Raw genomic sequence first — 20,718 nt, 5'->3', positions numbered from 1 at the left:
TAATGTGAAGATTTTTCCTGGCATCACTTCCTCTATGAAATCTTCCTCTTTTCTTTTTTGTCACAAATGCTTTGCTTATTTATTTTGGTAAGTTGTTCACCTTAGCTAAATTCCACTGGCTGCATATCTAGACTCTCTTGAATGGCTGCGGTGTCAATATTCCCAGTCAGCTATGTCTTCTGTGCTGTGCATGTTTGATTTAAATTTTACTTATATTGTTATCGCTTTTAGTTTCTTCATTGCACTTTCATCTTTGTTGGCCAATTCTTTCTTTTGAGTATCTATTTTCATGAAATGTGACATCGGTTTATTTCCAACCGACCAGGAGGCAACGCAACTACACACTGTGTGAACTGAACCTCAGATACCACTGGCCTGTCACCAACAGATTTTGAAGCAAATGATGTGATTGTTCACCGATCATCAGTGCATCTGTTATTTACATAGTGATTTGTGAACTGACAAGTTAGCAGCAGTTTCTGCTTTACGCAATTGTTCTGTTAATAGACTGTGATTGTGGCAAGTGAAATTTAAACTGTGTTGTTGGGAAACTGTTGTTATTTAACTAACCTGTGATAATTGAAATTCATGCATATTGGAACTGTGCAAAGTAAGAACAGCCTGCAAATAAAGCAATACTTTCTATACCTTCACCTTCTCAGAGGATTAGAACTTCAGGGTAACTCATTTTCTTTCTTTTTTTCTTAAATTGAGGTAAACTTTACATACAGTGAATGCACAGTTCTTTTTTTTATTTTTATTTTTTTATTTTATTATTATTATACTTTAAGTTTTAGGGCACATGTGCACAACGTGCAGGTTTGTTACATATGTATACATAAATGCACAGTTCTTTAGAGTACAATTAGATACATACACTAATTATATTTATTGTGCATAACTGTTACCTGAATTCCATTCATTTCTTGACTCCTTTTTTCCTGCGTGAAGATTTTTCTTCTGGAGTCTGTACAAATCACCATGAGACACTCCAGTTTGGGTACTATGACATAAAAAGTCAATAGATTATCCCATGTGGGGTTTGATGAGTTTGGGGAGCCTTTTTATTTGGGCCAGATCACTCAACAACAGCTGCAGTGTTTGAGCCACCAAATCTTAAGAAGAAAAACTGTATTCTTATGATCAGATTTTTTGAAAATTGCCACTTCTTAAGATTCCTTTTAAAAATGTGGTTCATTGGGGTTTCAAAAATAAAGATCTAGATGAATTAGCTTTCCTGATAGGTTTTAATATTATCTCAATGTTAATAGCAATATTTTTATCCCCATGATTTCAAACCTTTTGTTTTAAGGGCAAAATAACAAAGGTAAACAAAGGTAAGCGAACCACCGCCATCCTGTTTATTCTCAGGACTTCTTGGTGTTTGGTCTCATAGGAAAATCCAAAAGCCTTTCCTGGAGAAGTTGCACTTGTTTTACATAGGCTACTGGATGTCTGGCTTGATACCAATAATCTGAACTGTTATTTATTGTGGGTTCTCCATGGTGGAGGTAATTATCTCTGGACATTGAAATGACCGGATTGGGGCGTGCTCCACGGACCACTCCTGGGACACATTGCAGAGGAGAGGATTGTGTCTCTGGAACTCTTCTCCTTTGTAAGTTGAATTAATCTGAATGAATAATTCTTCACTAGAAGAAACAGATCCTGCTGAATGAAAGCACATAATGGAGCCCTAGGGGTGATCTGAGAAACAACTATAATTATCTCTTCTCTGCTTACTGCCATACTTAGGAAGGAGTCTTTGGACTAGGCAGAAAGTGATCAATTTCCTCTCATATTATCCTCAACCTGCGGCCTATTTGTACTCCTGATTGGACTATTGGGATAAAAGGGTTAAGAAGAACAAAATGGTTGGAGAGATTTTTGAATTTTTATGATAATTATTTGGTGTCCCAAGATCTACTGAATGTCTCAAGAGAGGAACTTTTTTCCACTTCACAAATTCTAATTTTTGACTTGAAAAAGAATGATGGTAAGTGAAAAACTACATTGCTAAAATTACTGGTGCAACAAGAAAGAGGGAACTTAAGAGTTCCCACCTGAGTTCTTATCATATTTAAATTTTAAGAGTATTGTTTCTTCTAAAAATATCAAATAAAAGCTTGAGGTAAGACTTGGGTCTGATGCTCAGAACTGGGAGTAAATGTACATCCTGGGGTTGTGTTTCTTATAGATGAATATGGTGAATGAGGTGCTAGAATAACTGTAGATTCTGGGGTTGTGTTTCTTATAGGTGAATATGGTGAGTGAGGTGCTGGAAACCCATATCCTGGTTAGCATTTCCCATAATTATCTTTATTATTGCTAACGTTGTTATAGTAATATATGCCCATGGAAAAAACTTGAAACAGTGCAAAAAAGTATGAAATGAAAAATCTCCTATGATATTACTCAACTGTAGTCCCACTTTTTAGATATAACCACTTTTCACAGTTTCTGTTAATTCTTCTTGTTTAAATCTTATGTCTCTTTCTGTATTTAGCAACTTTAAACAACATCTGTTTACACCCCAGTATAAAAAGAAGACATTAACTTAATTCTGTCACCCTTATACCTTTCTCCCTACTCATAATTTTTAATAATTATACTACTTTTTATTCTTGTACATTTATAATTTTAAATATTATACTTAAATCCATTTCTTAATTAACTTCAGATAATTATCTTTTGATTTTGTCTATGTAAAGTGAGAAAAATTTCAATATTTTTATTTACAAATTTTCAAGTGCTTTAATGTTTTTATTTAATATTATAAATATAGTTAAGAATCCTATTTTGTCTTTAGGTTACTTTTAAACTCTGAGGACCTATTATTTAGTGAACAATCAAGCAGTAAGATGTCACCCATAGAAAAGGAAATGTGTTCCTGTGGCTTCAACATTTTGTCATTTTCCTACTAGGTTCCCTTTTTTGTGTGTATGATACATTCAGCTGTCAGTGTTTTTGAGTCACTGACTTGAACACTGTTCAATTATCTCCTGTAGTGATTTTTTTTACATAAAATATATCTGTGAAAAAGTTTCAAAGTTTTTGCATGTCTAAAATGCATTTATTTTGTGCTCACATGTTATTAGTAGTTTAGTCACGTGAAGAGTTCTAGAGTCATATTGATTTCTCCCCCTTGGAACTTTGAAGACATTGCTCCATTGCTTTTCAACATGCACTATTTTGAATGAAATATGTAATAGCAATATGATTATTTGTTATTTTTGTTTTCTCTTTCTGGATGCTTCTAGAATTTTCTCTGTATCCTTGTTTTTATATTTTACTAGAATGTGTCTAGGTATAAGGCTTTTTCAATTATCTTTCTGATACCATTTATTCTAGTAATTTTCTTCAGCTCTAAAATATTTTCTTCGACTACATCTTTGATTATTACTTCCCTCCTATTTTTTTTTCCTGTAGTTTCTTCTGTTTTAACTCATCTTATATGACATTTCTCTATTTTTTAAAATCTTTTTGTCTTTTTTGCTAAAAGGTTAGGAGAGCACTATAACTATTTATCCAACATTTCTATTAATTTTTTTCTAATCATATTTTTACTTTATAAAATCTTTTTTGTGTTCCTTTATTGATATAATTTTTGTTTTATATATGGCAGTCTGGTTTTCTGGGTATCATAATTGTCATTAATTAATCAATTTATCGAATTTAGATTTTTAAAAAAGTTGTCTTCCGTTCCCCCAAATAATCTTGTTTTACTCAAAATTATTCATTCTCCTTATCTTTTCAGTTTTCTTTCACATTGTTGATACTTCTCAAATGCTGAGCAGCTTCTTATTAATTCATTTTAGAATTACTTATAAGGGTCTAGGTTGATTATTATAGGTAATTGGTGTTGATTTCTTCTGCCATTATGCAGATCTTTTTCCTCAATGGGGGTCTGCTCCAAATGGAAAGTTGGTTTTGAGCTTTGTGAATCAGGTTAAGGCATGCCAATTGGCAAGCTTTGTTTCTGGCTTGGCAAGCATAGATGGCAGGCAGGTAACTCTGCTCTCTCCAGGTTTAAATGAGAGAGGCTTTACTGTGGTCTGTAATATTTATGCTAAGAAATGTTTTGTTCCTCATATTTGGAGCACATTTATTTTTCTCTTTCATTTATTCTTTTTTTGGCCCTTCTATAGATATTTTCTCTTTTATTTCTCTTATCCACACCAAGTCCTGAGTTTTCCTGGGAATGATAGCTCTCACATCTCTGAGGAAAACACATGGATTAGGTAAACCTTCATTAAAGTACAACAAAGGAGGTTAATTTGATTTGAGGAGAACTGCTTGAACTTTGTAGTCTCCAAATGTTTTTCAGATTTTAATAATGTAAACAGTGGTTGTTTGCTTGGAATAGCTGATTGAAGAGCTCAAATTAAGTAAAATTCCTTTTGAAGACTTCTAGCTCTCTGGATTTTTAAATGGTTTGTTTGCAAACTACGGGCTCTGTATTTTTTCCATCTGGATGGGCTCATAGAATAATCAGTAGATTATTAATAGTTTTTAAAAAGTGATCTGCTTCATTCTATGTCATAGGTCCATTATTCAATCCTTAGCAAGGTATTCTCTATTTCACCAGATAAGTCCATTGATTAATCTGTTCAGTTTTTAAAAACTGTTCAGTTTTTAAAATTATTCTACCTTGCTCTGCATTATAGGCCCATTGGTTAACCAGGCATGTCTTCTGAACGCTATTAGTTTCCTTCCAAACTGATTTTAAATGTGTGCTTCTTGGGCCAATATTCTACATGGTGATCATCTGGGCTTTAAGTTTTACTCATCTAATATTGACAATATTCACCCATGACTTTACATCGTAACTTTGTGAATAAAAAAGTACTTAACATTTTTTGATATTTTATTGGCCTTTGATCCAGGGGCAGTTCGCAGGTATGAACCAAGTCCAAAGTGGACAAAGTTTTTCTTAAAGGAGTATAGAATAAATATTTCAGTCTCACTGTCATAAGGTCTCTATTGCAGCCACTCAGATCGTACATTGGAACACAAAAGCAGCATGGATAACACATAAACAAATGGGCGTGGTTGTGTTTCAAAAAAATCTTTATTTAGACATCTGGCCTGTGGACTGTAGTTTTTCAGCTTCTAGACTAAGCCATATAAAAGTGATATAAACTCCTCATTACTGAGATTCACAAAGAAACTGCATTCTAAAACCTCCCGACAAAATGAGATAGTTGGTGCCTACCACTGGTTTGAGAATAGGCTCATTGAAAATATGCTAGTGCACAATAGGCATATATTTTCTTCTTTGTTCTCCTGATATCATAAGGACTTGAAACTGCTTCTGGAGTAAATAGATTCATGCTATTCAGAATCGAAAGACAAATATTTTTCTTTACATCAATAACATGAGTTTTCTGTCTCAAGTTATAATTGATTTTGCTATCAAGCTGTCTTAAAAGATGAATCTGCATCATTTCACTATTCTAGATCCCAAATGATCATTTTTGGTAAATACCTTACAACATTTAATTGGCTTATATTCAATTATGTTTTCTCAAATTGTTCATTTTCATGAAGATGTATTTTCAGCCAATGTATTTTTAAGAGTTCTCTAAGAAATTACATTGTTCAAAGTTGGACACTGTGAAGGCTATGAGAGGTTCTATATTGTTTGAAATGTTTATAAGATATTGTGATTTAAGATAGGCTCTATGACACAGAATTCTTGGATCCTTATTGCCTACTTGTCCTTGCCTCAGGATAAAACCAGAACTGTTTCCTTAGGAAGCTGTGGCTTTCCCTCTCAGGTACTACCTTTATGCATCTCTATTCAGAGAGATATTCAGGAACATATCTTGATGGAATTCATTTATTTTCCTGGGGTATGAAAGGATCGAAGGATGAAATCCTATTGTTCACTTAGTTGATCACTAACGCATATAGGTCCTGCCCTTCATCAATGTTAGATAATTTGAAATTGAGTTTTCTGCTTTGAAATTCAGATAGCTCAAATGTGGAAAAATATAATTTATGGACTATTTCTGAATTGATATTAATATATTCTTTTTATGTAAAATTTTTTTCACCCTGTCTTATGGTGCAGAATATATTCTTTTCTTTAAAAAAACTGTCAGAAGCCTGGTGTTCCACAGGGACTGCCATGGTAGACAGAGGGTAAGTGGTGTGACAGGTCTGTTGATGAGTGGGTTCTCCGGACTCCCCAGTCAGGAGTCAAACAGATCAGCTCCACACACAGTTTCATATGGATAAAAATGTCTACTGCTAAAAAGTTTGAGAACCATTGACCTAAAGACAGTCTAATTCTGGGTTCTTAGCTGTCAGAGAGCTGTGTAATAAGACCACAGTCTTTCAGTCTTTCATGTAACTGCTCTTACAGAATTGTGTCTTGGTGTCATTACTTTGACTTTTTGTTGAGCTTCATTACAAGAAACAGTTAAATGAAGCTCATTATTCCATTCTTGGTAAGTCTATCACTGAGGACCTTGCCTTCCATGATGCATACAATATCCCTCTATGAAGATCTATTAAAGATTTTCCCTCTTGAACCAGGACACTGGGGCCCTTCTATTCAATTGATTTTATTTAATTTCATGGATATTATGCAATTCACAACTATTAATTAATTAGCCACTAGGAATGTCCTGAATTTGGACCTCTCCTTTGGAAACTAATTACATGCAGTTTTGCAGTTGGTTTACACATAATTTTGTCTAAATTTCTTTCATTTATTAATTGTATGCCTCCATGCCTCTGTTTACTTTTATATGTATGGTTGTATGTATTTCTTTGAATTTATTTAAATCCATTTGTATGAAATGAGTCAGTCACACAGGATTCTCTGTTACAAGGGATAGAAAATTCAATCCAAGGTGGCTTAAAAAAAAGGAGAGCTTATTCTGTTATATAACAACAGCAGAAATTTAGGGATAGGCCTGGCCTCAAATATTGCCTGACAAACAGTTCATGCAACTGTCCTAAGGATCAGATTTCTCTCAAGCTTTCAGTGCAGTCTTCTGCTGCATTGGTTTTATTCTCAGACAAATTAACCCCTTATATGACAATAATAAGATGTCTATAAGAGCTCCAGTTTGGATGGTCCATCTTCCTAAAAATGTCTGCTAATATCCTAGAATTAAGTCCAATTTGGTATGATTCAATGGATTTTGGTAATGTGTCCATTTCTGACCAATACTTGAGGTCCGCAAGTAGAACGTGGTGTTTCTAGTCCTAGGTCACATTGTAGACCCTGGCCATGGTGTCAGCAGCCTACGAGGAGGCACAGATGGGTGGTTTTCCCAAATCCAAAGCAGAATATGTTTTACACAAGAAAAGAAGTAATTGTAGGAGCAAAACAAAGAAAAAACTGTCCATTTGTTGGGATATAATTAAAAATGTAATGATAGTGAGTTATTTTTCAGCACTCTAAAAAACAAAAGCATTGAATTATTCTCCATGGTCTCTGGAATGGTAATTTGTATGGGATAACCATAAAATAATGGAACTGGCTTTTTAACAGACATGAAAGAATTTATATATTCAAGTGAGAATAGCATTTCAAGGTCATTACCTTGGGGATCTATACACATAATGATAATAACTACCACTAATTGAATGTCTGCTCTTCCAGGAATTTTAGGAATGTAGCTAAGAGAAAATAACGTTACTTTAAATGCTGACCACCAAATTCTTCTCAGAAACAGTCTCTATGGGCACAAGAATGTCCTTGTGAGTGAAAATAAGAGGTAATTAAACTGATTTTTGAAAAAAATACAACAAAAATTTTGGTGTTTGGGAGCAGAGGGGGAGATATGAGGAAAATGTTGGGTATGAGAGGAAGCCATTTTATTTATTTATTTATTTATTTTTATTATTGTGATACTTTAAGTTCTAGGGTACATGTGCACAATGTGCAGGTTTGTTACATATGTATACATGTGCCATGTTGGTGTGCTGCACCCATTAACTCATCATTTACATTAGGTATATCTCCTAATGTTTTCCCTTCCCCCTCCCCCCACCCCATGACAGGCCCCCGTGTGTGATGTTCCCCTTCCTTTGTCCAAGTGTTCTCTTTGTTGAATTCCCTCCTATGAGTGAGAACATGCAGTGTTTGGTTTTTTGTTTTTGTGATAGTTTGCTGAGAATGATGGTTTCCAGCTTCATTCATGTCCCTACAAAGGACATGAACTCATCATTTTTTACGGCTGCGTGGTGTTCCATAGTGTATATGTGCCACATTTTCTTAATCCAGTCTATGATTGATAGACATTTGGGTTGGTTCCAAGTCTTTCCTATTGTGAATAGTGCCACAATAAACATACGTGTGCATGTGCCTTTATAGCAGCATGATTTATAATCCTTTGGGTATATACCCAGTAATGGGGTGGCTGGGTCAAATGGTATTTCTAGTTCTAGATCCTTGAGGAATTGTCACACTGTCTTCCATAATGGTTGAACTAGTTTACAGACCCACCAACAGTGTAAAAGCACTCCTATTTCTCCACATCCTCCCCAGCACCTGTTGTTTCCTGACTTTTTAATGATCACCGTTCTAACTGGTGTGAGATGGTATCTCATTGTGGTTTTGATTTGCATTTCTCTGATGGCCAGTGATGATGAGCATTTTTTCATGTGTCTGTTGGCTGCATAAATGTCTACTTTTGAGAAGTGTCTGTTCATATCCTTTGCCCACTTTTTGATGGGGTTGTTTGTCTTTTTCTTGTTAATTTGTTTGAGTTCTTTGTAGATTCTGAATATTAGCCCTTTGTCAGATGAGTAGATCGCAAAAATTTTCTCCCATTCTGTAGGTTGCCTGTTCACTCTGATGGTAGTTTCTTTTGCTGTGCAGAAGCTCTTTAGTTTAATTAGATCCCATTTGTCAATTTTGGCTTTTGTTGCCATTGCTTTTGGTGTTTTAGACATGAAGCCCTTGCCCATGCCTATGTCCTGAATGGTATTGCCTAGGTTTTCTTCTAGGATTTTTATGGTTTTAGGTCTAACATTTAAGTCTTTAATCCATCTTGAATTGATTTTTGTATAAGGTGTAAGGAAGGGATCCAGTTTCAGCTTTCTACATATGGCTAGCCAGTTTTCCCAGCACCTTTTATTAAATAGAGAATCCTTTCCCCATTGCTTGTTTTTGTCAGGTTTGTCAAAGATCAGATGGTTGTAGATGTGTGGTATTATTTCTGAGGGCTCTGTTCTGTTCCATTGGTCTATATCTCTGTTTTGGTACCACTACCATGCTGTTTTTGTTACTATGGCCTTGTAGTATAGTTTGAAGTCAGGTAGCATGATGCCTCCAGGTTTGTTCTTTTAGCTTAGGATTGTCTTGGCAATGTGGGCTCTTTTTTGGTTCCATATGAACTTTAATGTAGTGTTTTCCAATTCTGTGAAGAAAGTCATTGGTAGCTTGATGGGGATGACATTGAATCTATAAATTACCTTAGGCAGGATGGCCATTTTCACGATATTGATTCTTCCTGCCCATGAGCATGGAATGTTCTTCCATTTGTTTGTATCCTCTTTTATTCCGTTGAGCAGTGGTTTGTAGTTCTCCTTAAAGAGGTCCTTCACATCCCTTGTAAGTTGGATTCCTAGGTATTTTATTCTGTTTGAAGCAATTGTGAATTGGAGTTCACTCATGATTTGGCTCTCTGTTTGTCTGTTATTGGTGTATAAGAATGCTTGTGATTTTTGCACATTGATTTTATATCCTGAGACTGCTGAAGCTGCTTATCAGCTTAAGGAGGTTTTGGGCTGAGACGATGGGGTTTTCTAAATATGCAATCATGTCTTCTGCAAAGAGAGACAATTTGACTTCCTCTTTTTCTAATTGAATACCCTTTATTTCTTTGTCCTGCCTGATTGCCCTGGCCAGAACTTCCAACACTATGTTGAATAGGAGTGGTGAGAAAGGGCATCCCTGTCTTGTGCCAGTTTTCAAAGGGAGTGCTTCCAGTTTTTGCCCATTCAGTATGATATTGGCTGTGGGTTTGTCATAAATAGCTCTTATTATTTTGAGATACGTCCCATCAATACCTAATTTATTGAGAGTTTTTAGCATGAAGGGCTGTTGAATTTTGTCAAAGGCCTTTTCTGCGTCTATCGAGATAATCATGTGGTTTTTGTCTTTGTTTCTGTTTATATGCTGGATTACGTTTATTGGTTTGTGTATGTTGAACCAGCCTTGCATCCCAGGGATGAAGCCCACTTAATCATGGTGGATATACTTTTTGATGTGCTGCTGGATTTGGTTTGCCAGTACTTTATTGAGGATTTTTGCATCGATGTTCATCAGGGACATTGTTCCAAAATTCTCTTTTTTTGTTGTGTCTCTGCCGTGCTTTGGTATGAGATTAAGCCATTTTAGCAGGAAAGTTGGTTGGGAGCAGGCAACAACCCTCAATGTTTTGAATATTTACTTTAAAGTCTGTTAATATTCTGTTACTGTCTACTAGGCATAAAGGCTTGAGTGAGTGGTGGTGCTTTGGGGAATTCAGACAAAAAAGGGGCTGTGCTTCCTGTGGGGTGGCACAGTTAGAGAAAAAAGGAAGACACAAGAGGCAGGATGTGAAAGAGATCAAAGATTTAGTAGAAATAGTAATTTAGAAGAAGAGATGACCATGGAAGTGGGACTCAATAGAGCCTTTGGGACTGAACTTTCCAGAGGTTGCAGCATGAAAAGGAAAAGATGATCTCTGCTGACAATTAGATTAGAAATATGGCACTACAAATTTCCCCAGCAATCCTGTATTAGTATCCATATTTGCTGATGTACAAACTCAGATTCTGAGAGATCAAGTGACTTGCCCAAGGTCACACAGCTTATAAACTGGCACAGCTAGAAGTTAATTCCAGGTCTGATTCTAAAGCACGTGCTCTTCCTTTACACTATATTTGCCCATATTTCATCTTTATTCAAAACTGTTTTGTGTGCTCATCATTTACATTTGAGTTGAGTTATTTGATGTTTATAATAAAATATATAACTGCCACTGAACCGAAACACTTATATTTGCATGCTCTTCCAAAAGGAAGATCAACATGGAATGCCAATTAAAATCAAATAAATACTTGTTGAACATCAAATTGTTATAAGAGAAATTAGTTAAGGTAAATATTCATTCGGACCATGTTAAGATAGCCTTAAGGTTGTTAAGAAAGATAATTTTCAGGAAAAAGTTGTAATCCTGACTCATACAGATATAAATATTTGAAAATGAACATGTTACAGAATTTATTTTACTCATTCAATGAAGTAACATGGCCAATGTTATAACTGGTTGAAATGAAAAGTAAAAAAGCACAAATGTATTTGGAATAAAGGAATTGAACTGCAAGTGGAGGCAAAACTAGTTTTTCTACAGCAGGGAAAGGAAACCAATGAAAACTCTGCTGGACAAGACATAATTTATGCACTTATCAACTTAGAGAGAGTTGTAAAATAGCTTGAAGAAAATGAATGGCTAGACTCTGATATCCTAGAAGGACGTGCTGTATATAGATGCACATAGTGTTCCACTTAAAAACAATTTTTTTAACTTGTTTTACTGAAATAGACCAGAAATACTTAAAGCTTTGGCTAAAGTGTCCTCTCTTTTAGGAGGAGCATGTTGAAATATGTTTGGGGCACAAGTTGGGGCAGGTCTACTCTTTGTCTGTCCCATATCTGTGCTTTTTCATGGCTGACAAATCCTGCTTTCATATGCACATTATTTATTAAAAATATGAATATATTAAGTCTGATTTTAATGAAGTCTTGCAGGCCTTGTGAGTCATTGTGTTCCATATGGCTCTATAATTTTGGCCCAGTAAATATCCCTCGACATCCCCTGATCTATTAATATTTGGTACTGGATTCGAAAGGCAAGAGCTCAGACAGTGAGGTCAGATGACTTCATCTGAATCTTTTATACTGAATTTTTGGATAGTGAGTAATGAGAATTTGGAGAGACGGGGGATACCAATCCTAAATAAAAATGTTTATCTAGATTTATTCATATAATGCAAGTTTGGAAACAAAGGGTTAACATGTTGACCTTACAGTTTAGTGTCAGAGAATGATGAGAACCATCATATGTACTTTATTTCCAAACTTTTGTACCTTTTAAGGAGTATCTATAGGAGTTTTGGTTGATGGTATGTAATGAATGGCATGAATAAGAATGGGAATGATTTCTGAGAGTCATTGCTGGAGGAAGTTATGGGGTTTGAGATAAAGAAAGGTGGAATGACCACAAAGGCTGATGCAATATTCAGCATACTTTCTGACATGGTCCCTATAACCTAGGTACTGAAAGGGCATCAACAGAAGCTGATAAGCCTGCCACACAAAAGAGAAGAATGTGTGAAAATAATATATGGAGGATACTGAGACCTGAGTTCTCAGGGACACTGGTGAAGTATAGGCATGAGCCCTGCATACCATGGCATAAAAGCACTGGAGTAATAGTGATAGGTCAAGATGTACCAGATAGATTAGATTAGGTGAGCCTTTGGAAATGAAGTCAAGAGAACTGAGTTGATCTCATGAATTTGGGGATTTAAGACCATGAGTTACACTACATCATAGGAACGCTCTTCAATTTATGCATGGTGAAAGGTTGGATCCTTGGACTCTGAGAGTTCCAGAGTCCTCATTTGAAGGAATAAGGCCTTTGATGTGCAAGAGTCATGGCAAGGAATCTGGGTCCTGTGACCCATGTGACATTGGTATGGCCTGACTTGCAGGACACAGGGTATGAGGGAGACTTAAGTTCTACTGGGCTTTGAGGAGAACAAGACTTTTTTTTTTTTTTTTTTATTATACTTTAAGTTTTAGGGTACATGTGCACATTGTGCAGGTTAGTTATATATGTATACATGTGCCATGCTGGTGCGCTGCACCCACTAACTCATCATCTAGCATTAGGTATATCTCCCAATGCTATCCCTCCCCCCTCCCCCCACCCCACCACAGTCCCCAGAGTGTGATATTCCCCTTCCTGTGTCCATGTGATCTCATTGTTCAATTCCCACCTGTGAGTGAGAATATGCGGTGTTTGGTTTTTTGTTCTTGTGATAGTTTACTGAGAATGATGGTTTCCAATTTCATCCATGTCCCTACAAAGGACATGAACTCATCATTTTTTATGGCTGCATAGTATTCCATGGTGTATATGTGCCACATTTTCTTAATCCAGTCTATCATTGTTGGACATTTGGGTTGGTTCCAAGTCTTTGCTATTGTGAATAATGCCGCAATAAACATACGTGTGCATGTGTCTTTATAGCAGCATGATTTATAGTCCTTTGGGTATATACCCAGTAATGGGATGGCTGGGTCAAATGGTATTTCTAGTTCTAGATCCCTGAGGAATCGCCACACTGACTTCCACAATGCTTGAACTAGTTTACAGTCCCACCAACAGTGAAAAAGTGTTCCTATTTCTCCACATCCTCTCCAGCACCTGTTGTTTCCTGACTTTTTAATGATTGCCATTCTAACTGGTGTGAGATGATATCTCATAGTGGTTTTGATTTGCATTTCTCTGATGGCCAGTGATGATGAGCATTTTTTCATGTGTTTTTTGGCTGCATAAATGTCTTCTTTTGAGAAGTGTCTGTTCATATCCTTCGCCCACTTTTTGATGGGGTTGTTTGTTTTTTTCTTGTAAATTTGTTTGAGTTCATTGTAGATTCTGGATATTAGCCCTTTGTTAGATGAGTAGGTTGCGAAAATTTTCTCCCATGTTGTAGGTTGCCTGTTCACTCTGATGGTCGTTTCTTTTGCTGTGCAGAAGCTCTTTAGTTTAATTAGATCCCATTTGTCAATTTTGTCTTTTGTTGCCATTGCTTTTTGCGTTTTGGACATGAAGTCCTTGCCCACGCCTATGTCCTGAATGGTAATGCCTAGGTTTTCTTCTAGGGTTTTTATGGTTTTAGGTCTAACGTTTAAATCTTTAATCCATCTTGAATTGATTTTTGTATAAGGTGTAAGGAAGGGGTCCAGTTTCAGCTTTCTACATATGGCTAGCCAGTTTTCCCAGCACCATTTATTAAATAGGGAATCCTTTCCCCATTGCTTGTTTTTCTCAGGTTTGTCAAAGATCAGATAGTTGTAGGTATGCGGCGTTATTTCTGAGGGCTCTGTTCTGTTCCATTGATCTATATCTCTGTTTTGGTACCAGTACCATGCTGTTTTTGTTACTGTAGCCTTGTAGTATAGTTTGAAGTCAGGTAGTGTGATGCCTCCAGCTTTGTTCTTTTGGCTTAGGATCGACTTGGCAATGTGGGCTCTTTTTTGGTTCCATATGAACTTTAAAGTAGTTTTTTCCAATTCTGTGAAGAAAGTCACTGGTAGCTTGATGGGGATGGCATTGAATCTGTAAATGACCTTGGGCAGTATGGCCATTTTCACGATATTGATTCTTCCTACCCATGAGCATGGAATGTTCTTCCATTTGTTTGTATCCTCTTTTATTTCCTTGAGCAGTGGTTTGTGGTTCTCCTTGAAGAGGTCCTTCACATCCCTTGTAAGTTGGATTCCTAGGTATTTTATTCTCTTTGAAGCAATTGTGAATGGGAGTTCACTCATGATTTGGCTCTCTGTTTGTCTGTTGTTGGTGTATAAGAATGCTTGTGATTTTTGTACATTGATTTTGTATCCTGAGACTTTGCTGAAGTTGCTTATCAGTTTAAGGAGATTTTGGGCTGAGACAATGGGGTTTTCTAGATAAACAATCATGTCGTCTGCAAACAGGGACAATTTGACTTCCTCTTTTCCTAATTGAATACCCTTTATTTCCTTCTCCTGCCTGATTGCCCTGGCCAGAACTTCCAACACTATGTTGAATAGGAGCGGTGAGAGAGGGCATCCCTGTCTTGTGCCAGTTTTCAAAGGGAATGCTTCCAGTATTTGCCCATTCAGTATGATATTGGCTGTGGGTTTGTCATAGATAGCTCTTATTATTTTGAATTACGTCCCATCAATACCTAATTTATTGAGAGTTTTTAGCATGAAGGGTTGTTGAATTTTGTCAAAGGCTTTTTCTGCATCTATTGAGATAATCATGTGGTTTTTGTCTTTGGCTCTGTTTATATGCTGGATTACATTTATTGATTTGCGTATATTGAACCAGCCTTGCATCCCAGGGATGAAGCCCACTTGATCATGGTGGATAAGCTTTTTGATGTGCTGCTGGATTCGGTTTGCCAGTATTTTATTGAGGATTTTTGCATCAATGTTCATCAAGGATATTGGTCTAAAATTCTCTTTTTTGGTTGTGTCTCTGCCCGGCTTTGGTATCAGAATGATGCTGGCCTCATAAAATGAGTTAGGGAGGATTCCCTCTTTTTCTATTGATTGGAATAGTTTCAGAAGGAATGGTACCAGTTCCTCCTTGTACCTCTGGTAGAATTCGGCTGTGAATCCATCTGGTCCTGGACTCTTTTTGGTTGGTAAACTATTGATTATTGCCACAATTTCAGCTCCTGTTATTGGTCTATTCAGAGATTCAACTTCTTCCTGGTTTAGTCTTGGGAGAGTGTATGTGTCGAGGAATGTATCCATTTCTTCTAGATTTTCTAGTTTATTTGCGTAGAGGTGTTTGTAGTATTCTCTGATGGTAGTTTGTATTTCTGTGGGATCGGTGGTGATATCCCCCTTATCATTTTTTATTGTGTCTATTTGATTCTTCTCTCTTCTTTTCTTTATTAGTCTTGCTAGCGGTTTATCAATTTTGTTGATCCTTTCAAAAAACCAGCTCCTGGATTCATTACTTTTTCGAAGGGTTTTTTGTGTCTCTATTTCCTTCAGTTCTGCTCTGATTTTAGTTATTTCTTGCCTTCTGCTAGCTTTTGAATGTGTTTGCTCTTGCTTTTCTAGTTCTTTTAATTGTGATATTAGGGTGTCAATTTTGGATCTTTCCTGCTTTCTCTTGTGGGCATTTAGTGCTATAAATTTCCCTCTACACACTGCTTTGAATGTGTCCCAGAGATTCTGGTATGTTGTGTCTTTGTTCTCATTGGTTTCAAAGAACATCTTTATTTCTGCCTTCATTTCGTTATGTACCCAGTAGTCATTCAGGAGCAGGCTGTTCAGTTTCCATGTAGTTGAGCGGCTTTGAGTGAGATTTTTAATCCTGAGTTCTAGTTTGATTGCACTGTGGTCTGAGAGATAGTTTGTTATAATTTCTGTTCTTTTACATTTGCTGAGGAGAGCTTTACTTCCAACTATGTGGTCAATTTTGGAATATGTGTGGTGTGGTGCTGAAAAAAATGTATATTCTGTTGATTTGGGGTGGAGAGTTCTGTAGATGTCTATTAGGTCCACTTGGTGCAGAGCTGAGTTCAATTCCTGGGTATCCTTGTTGACTTTCTGTCTCGTTGATCTGTCTAATGTTGACAGTGGGGTGTTAAAGTCTCCCATTATTAATGTGTGGGAGTCTAAGTCTCTTTGTAGGTCACTCAGGACTTGCTTTATGAATCTGGGTGCTCCTGTATTGGGTGCATATATATTTAGGATAGTTAGCTCCTCTTGTTGAATTGATCCCTTTACCATTATGTAATGGCCTTCTTTGTCTCTTTTGATCTTTGTTGGTTTAAAGTCTGTTTTATCAGAGACTAGGATTGCAACCCCTGCCTTTTTTTGTTTTCCATTTGCTTGGTAGATCTTCCTCCATCCTTTTATTTTGAGCCTATGTGTGTCTCTGCACGTGAGATGGGTTTCCTGAATACAGCACACTGATGGGTCTTGACTCTTTATCCAACTTGCCAGTCTGTGTCTTTTAATTGGAGAATTTAGTCCATTTACATTTAAAGTCAATATTGTTATATGTGAATTTGATCCTGTCATTATGATGTTAGCTGGTGATTTTGCTCATTAGTTGATGCAGTTTCTTCCTAGTCTCGATGGTCTTTACATTTTGGCATGATTTTGCAGCGGCTGGTACCGGTTGTTCCTTTCCATGTTTAGCGCTTCCTTCAGGAGCTCTTTTAGGGCAGGCCTGGTGGTGACAAAATCTGTCAGCATTTGCTTGTCTGCAAAGTATTTTATTCCTCCTTTACTTATGAAGCTTAGTTTGGCTGGATATGAAATTGTGGGTTGAAAATTCTTTTCTTTAAGAATGTTGAATATTGGCCCCCACTCTCTTCTGGCTTGTAGGGTTTCTGCCGAGAAATCCGCTGTTAGTCTGATGGGCTTCCCTTTGAGGGTAACCTGACCTTTCTCTCTGGCTGCCCTTAACATTTTTTCCTTCATTTCAACTTTGGTGAATCTGACAATTATGTGTCTTGGAGTTGCTCTTCTCGAGGAGTATCTTTGTGGCGTTCTCTGTATTTCCTGAATCTGAATGTTGGCCTGCCTTGCTAGATTGGGGAAGTTCTCCTGGATAATATCCTGCAGAGTGTTTTCCAACTTGGTGCCATTCTCCGCATCACTTTCAGGTACACCAATCAGACGTAGATTTGGTCTTTTCACATAGTCCCATATTTCTTGGAGGCTTTGCTCATTTCTTTTTATTCTTTTTTCTCTAGACTTCCCTTCTCGCTTCATTTCATTCATTTCATTTTCCATTGCTGATACCCTTTCTTCCAGTTGATCGCATCGGCTCCTGAGGCTTCTGCATTCTTCACGTAGTTCTCGAGCCTTGGTTTTCAGCTCCATCAGCTCCTTTAAGCACTTCTCTGTATTGGTTATTCTAGTTATACATTCGTCTAAATTTTTTTCAAAGTTTTCAACTTCTTTGCCTTTGGTTTGAATGTCCTCCTGTAGCTCAGAGTAATTTGATCGTCTGAAGCCTTCTTCTCTCAGCTCGTCAAAATCATTCTCCATCCAGCTTTGTTCCGTTGCTGGTGAGGAACTGTGTTCCTTTGGAGGAGGAGAGGTGCTCTGCGTTTTAGAGTTTCCAGTTTTTCTGTTCTGTTTTTTCACCATCTTTGTGGTTTTATCTACTTTTGGTCTTTGATGATGGTGATGTACAGATGGGTTTTTGGTGTGGATGTCCTTTCTGTTTGTTAGTTTTCCTTCTAACAGACAGGACCCTCAGCTGCAGGTCTGTTGGAATACCCTGCCGTGTGAGGTGTCAGTGTGCCCCTGCTGGGGGGGTGCCTCCCAGTTAGGCTGTTCGGGGGTCAGGGGTCAGGGACCCACTTGAGGAGGCAGTCTGCCCGTTCTCAGATCTCCAGCTGCGTGCTGGGAGAACCACTGCTCTCTTCAAAGCTGTCAGACAGGGACATTTAAGTCTGCACAGGTTACTGCTGTCTTTTTGTTTGTCTGTGCCCTGCCCCCAGAGGTGGAGCCTACAGAGGCAGGCAAGCCTCCTTGAGCTGTGGTGGGCTCCACCCAGTTCGAGCTTCCCGGCTGCTTTGTTTACCTAAGCAAGCCTGGGCAATGGCGGGCGCCCCTCCCCCAGCCTCGCTGCCGCCTTGCAGTTTGATCTCAGACTGCTGTGCTAGCAATCAGCGAGATTCCGTGGGCGTAGGACCCTCCGAGTCAGGTGTGGGATATAGTCTCGTGGTGCGCCGTTTTTTAAGCGGGTCTGAAAAGCGCAATATTCGGGTGGGAGTGACCCGATTTTCCAGGTGCGTCTGTCACCCCTTTCTTTGACTCGGAAAGGGAACTCCCTGACCCCTTGCGCTTCCCAGGTGAGGCAATGCCTCGCCCTGCTTCGGCTCGCGCACGGTGCGCGCACCCACTGGCCTGCGCCCACTGTCTGGCACTCCCTAGTGAGATGAACCCGGTACCTCAGATGGAAATGCAGAAATCACCCGTCTTCTGCGTCGCTCACGCTGGGAGCTGTAGACCGGAGCTGTTCCTATTCGGCCATCTTGGCTCCTCCGAGAACAAGACTTTTGGCAAGGTGAGATTAATTTCATTAAATGTAACGCCAATTTTTAAAAACAAAATTCCATTCTTAAAGGTTGGGGATTTGCCACTGTCAAGGATGCATATGCAGAGTATATTAGAGCATATCACAATAAGGACATGGCCTTACAAGTTGACTGCTTTGAAGTACCTAAAAATCTTATGTACAGATTTGTAAAATTCAGTCACATTAATATTTTATATCTCTTTGTGCATTATAATTTTTTGTGCATAGTATATTGTGGTCTATTGATGATCTGAAGTAAAAATTAAATTAATGCATCATTTCAAGATTTATTTGTTGTAAAATCCTCTTTAGTCAAAAGATACCTTTGTATAAAGAGCACTTATCTTAATGTAGTTTTAAAAGATATTATAACCAAAAGGAAACCCTTCCTCAAATTCCTTTTATCACTTTAAAATAAAGCTTTAATCAAAAGACATTGACCTGCTCTTGTAAAAACTGCCTTGGAGAATCAGGGTATCTGATTCATAGAATTGACTATAATAGCTTCTCCAATGTCATTGTACCATGTCAGGCATGTACTTCTCCAGGGACTTCTGAGAATGCACATGACAGATTCCGATTGTTCAAATATGTGCTTAGTAAATTTCTCCGATGTCTTTGTCAGATTGGAAATAGTGTGTACCCTGACATTACGTCCTGTGTAATATGTTATCAATTTCCTACGGTAATTTATCATGACATAGTCTTGGGTATATTCATGGTCTTCTGTGCCAGTGAGTTTCCAAACCTGGTACGGTGAACAACAATACTTTACGTAGTCTTTTTGCAGATTCATTTTGTACAGTAAAATAATTTTTTGATCTTTTTCAATTAAATTCAATATATTAACTTTACATTTCTTATTCTTCTTTAATAAAAAGCCTTGAAGCATTAGTTCAGCAACTTGCTGTCATGAAGGACTCAAAGTTGTTTGATCTTTTGTCTTTTTGATCTATTCTTATCATTGGCATAGCACTAGCCATCACATTCTTATACCAGTATTCCAAGCTGTGAGAAAGGTGTAGGAGTATGATCTTTTCTCCTTATGAGATGCTATCATTTTATTGACGGATGGAAGTCCCACATTGACTTTCCTGTAAAGTTCATTGGCCAGAACTGGGTCAAGTGCCTACTCCTAAGCCATTGACGGGTGTAGACCATCATAGAATGGAGGAGGGGCCATTTTTTTTGGGTAAGATTATAATCTCTTCTAGATTCTATAATACACTAGAATACAAAATTCAGAACTCTCCTAGCAGGAAATAGATGGGAAAGGTGACAAGGTTTGTCGGATGTGTAATGGATAATGTTTGCTATCACGCTGATGTAGATGTGTGATGAGGGGGTCCAGGGGAAAATAAGGCTGTAGGAAGATGTGTTGTACAGGTAGTGCACATTGTAGAAGGATAACTTAGAGGCAATGAGTCAAATTAGAGGGAGAACTTAGGTATAAGGGCAAAGTTATGAGTGTTCATATTAGGTCATGGTGGTGGGAATCAAGAAAAAGGAAGCAATACAATATTTTAGGGAGAGATTCTCTGCATAGGAGAAAAAGAGTAAATATATATGGAAAAGACAAGCCAACCAATACATGATGTTTAGGAAAAATTTGAACACCTAATTGTCTACTAAGAAAAGTTGACTTTAGGTGGGAGAAATCTGGGAATATGTGGTCCCTTAATATAGTGGGATTTCAGTGGGTCTAAGAAGGGGTTTAGAGAAAAGCAAAACAAAGTAATTCCAGCATTAAGGTTATGTTCCTTGGAATATATATATATATATATATATAAAACCTTTTATGCCTATTTTAAAATAAAAACACTTTTTAAAGGGGAGAATACTGGAAGAATGAACAACTTGTGATGACTGG

The sequence above is a fragment of the Gorilla gorilla genome, chromosome 7 (assembly GCF_029281585.2).
Source record: "Gorilla gorilla gorilla isolate KB3781 chromosome 7, NHGRI_mGorGor1-v2.1_pri, whole genome shotgun sequence".
In the NCBI taxonomy this organism is placed as follows: Eukaryota; Metazoa; Chordata; class Mammalia; order Primates; family Hominidae; genus Gorilla; species Gorilla gorilla.
Note: the sequence above shows the minus strand (reverse complement) of the source record.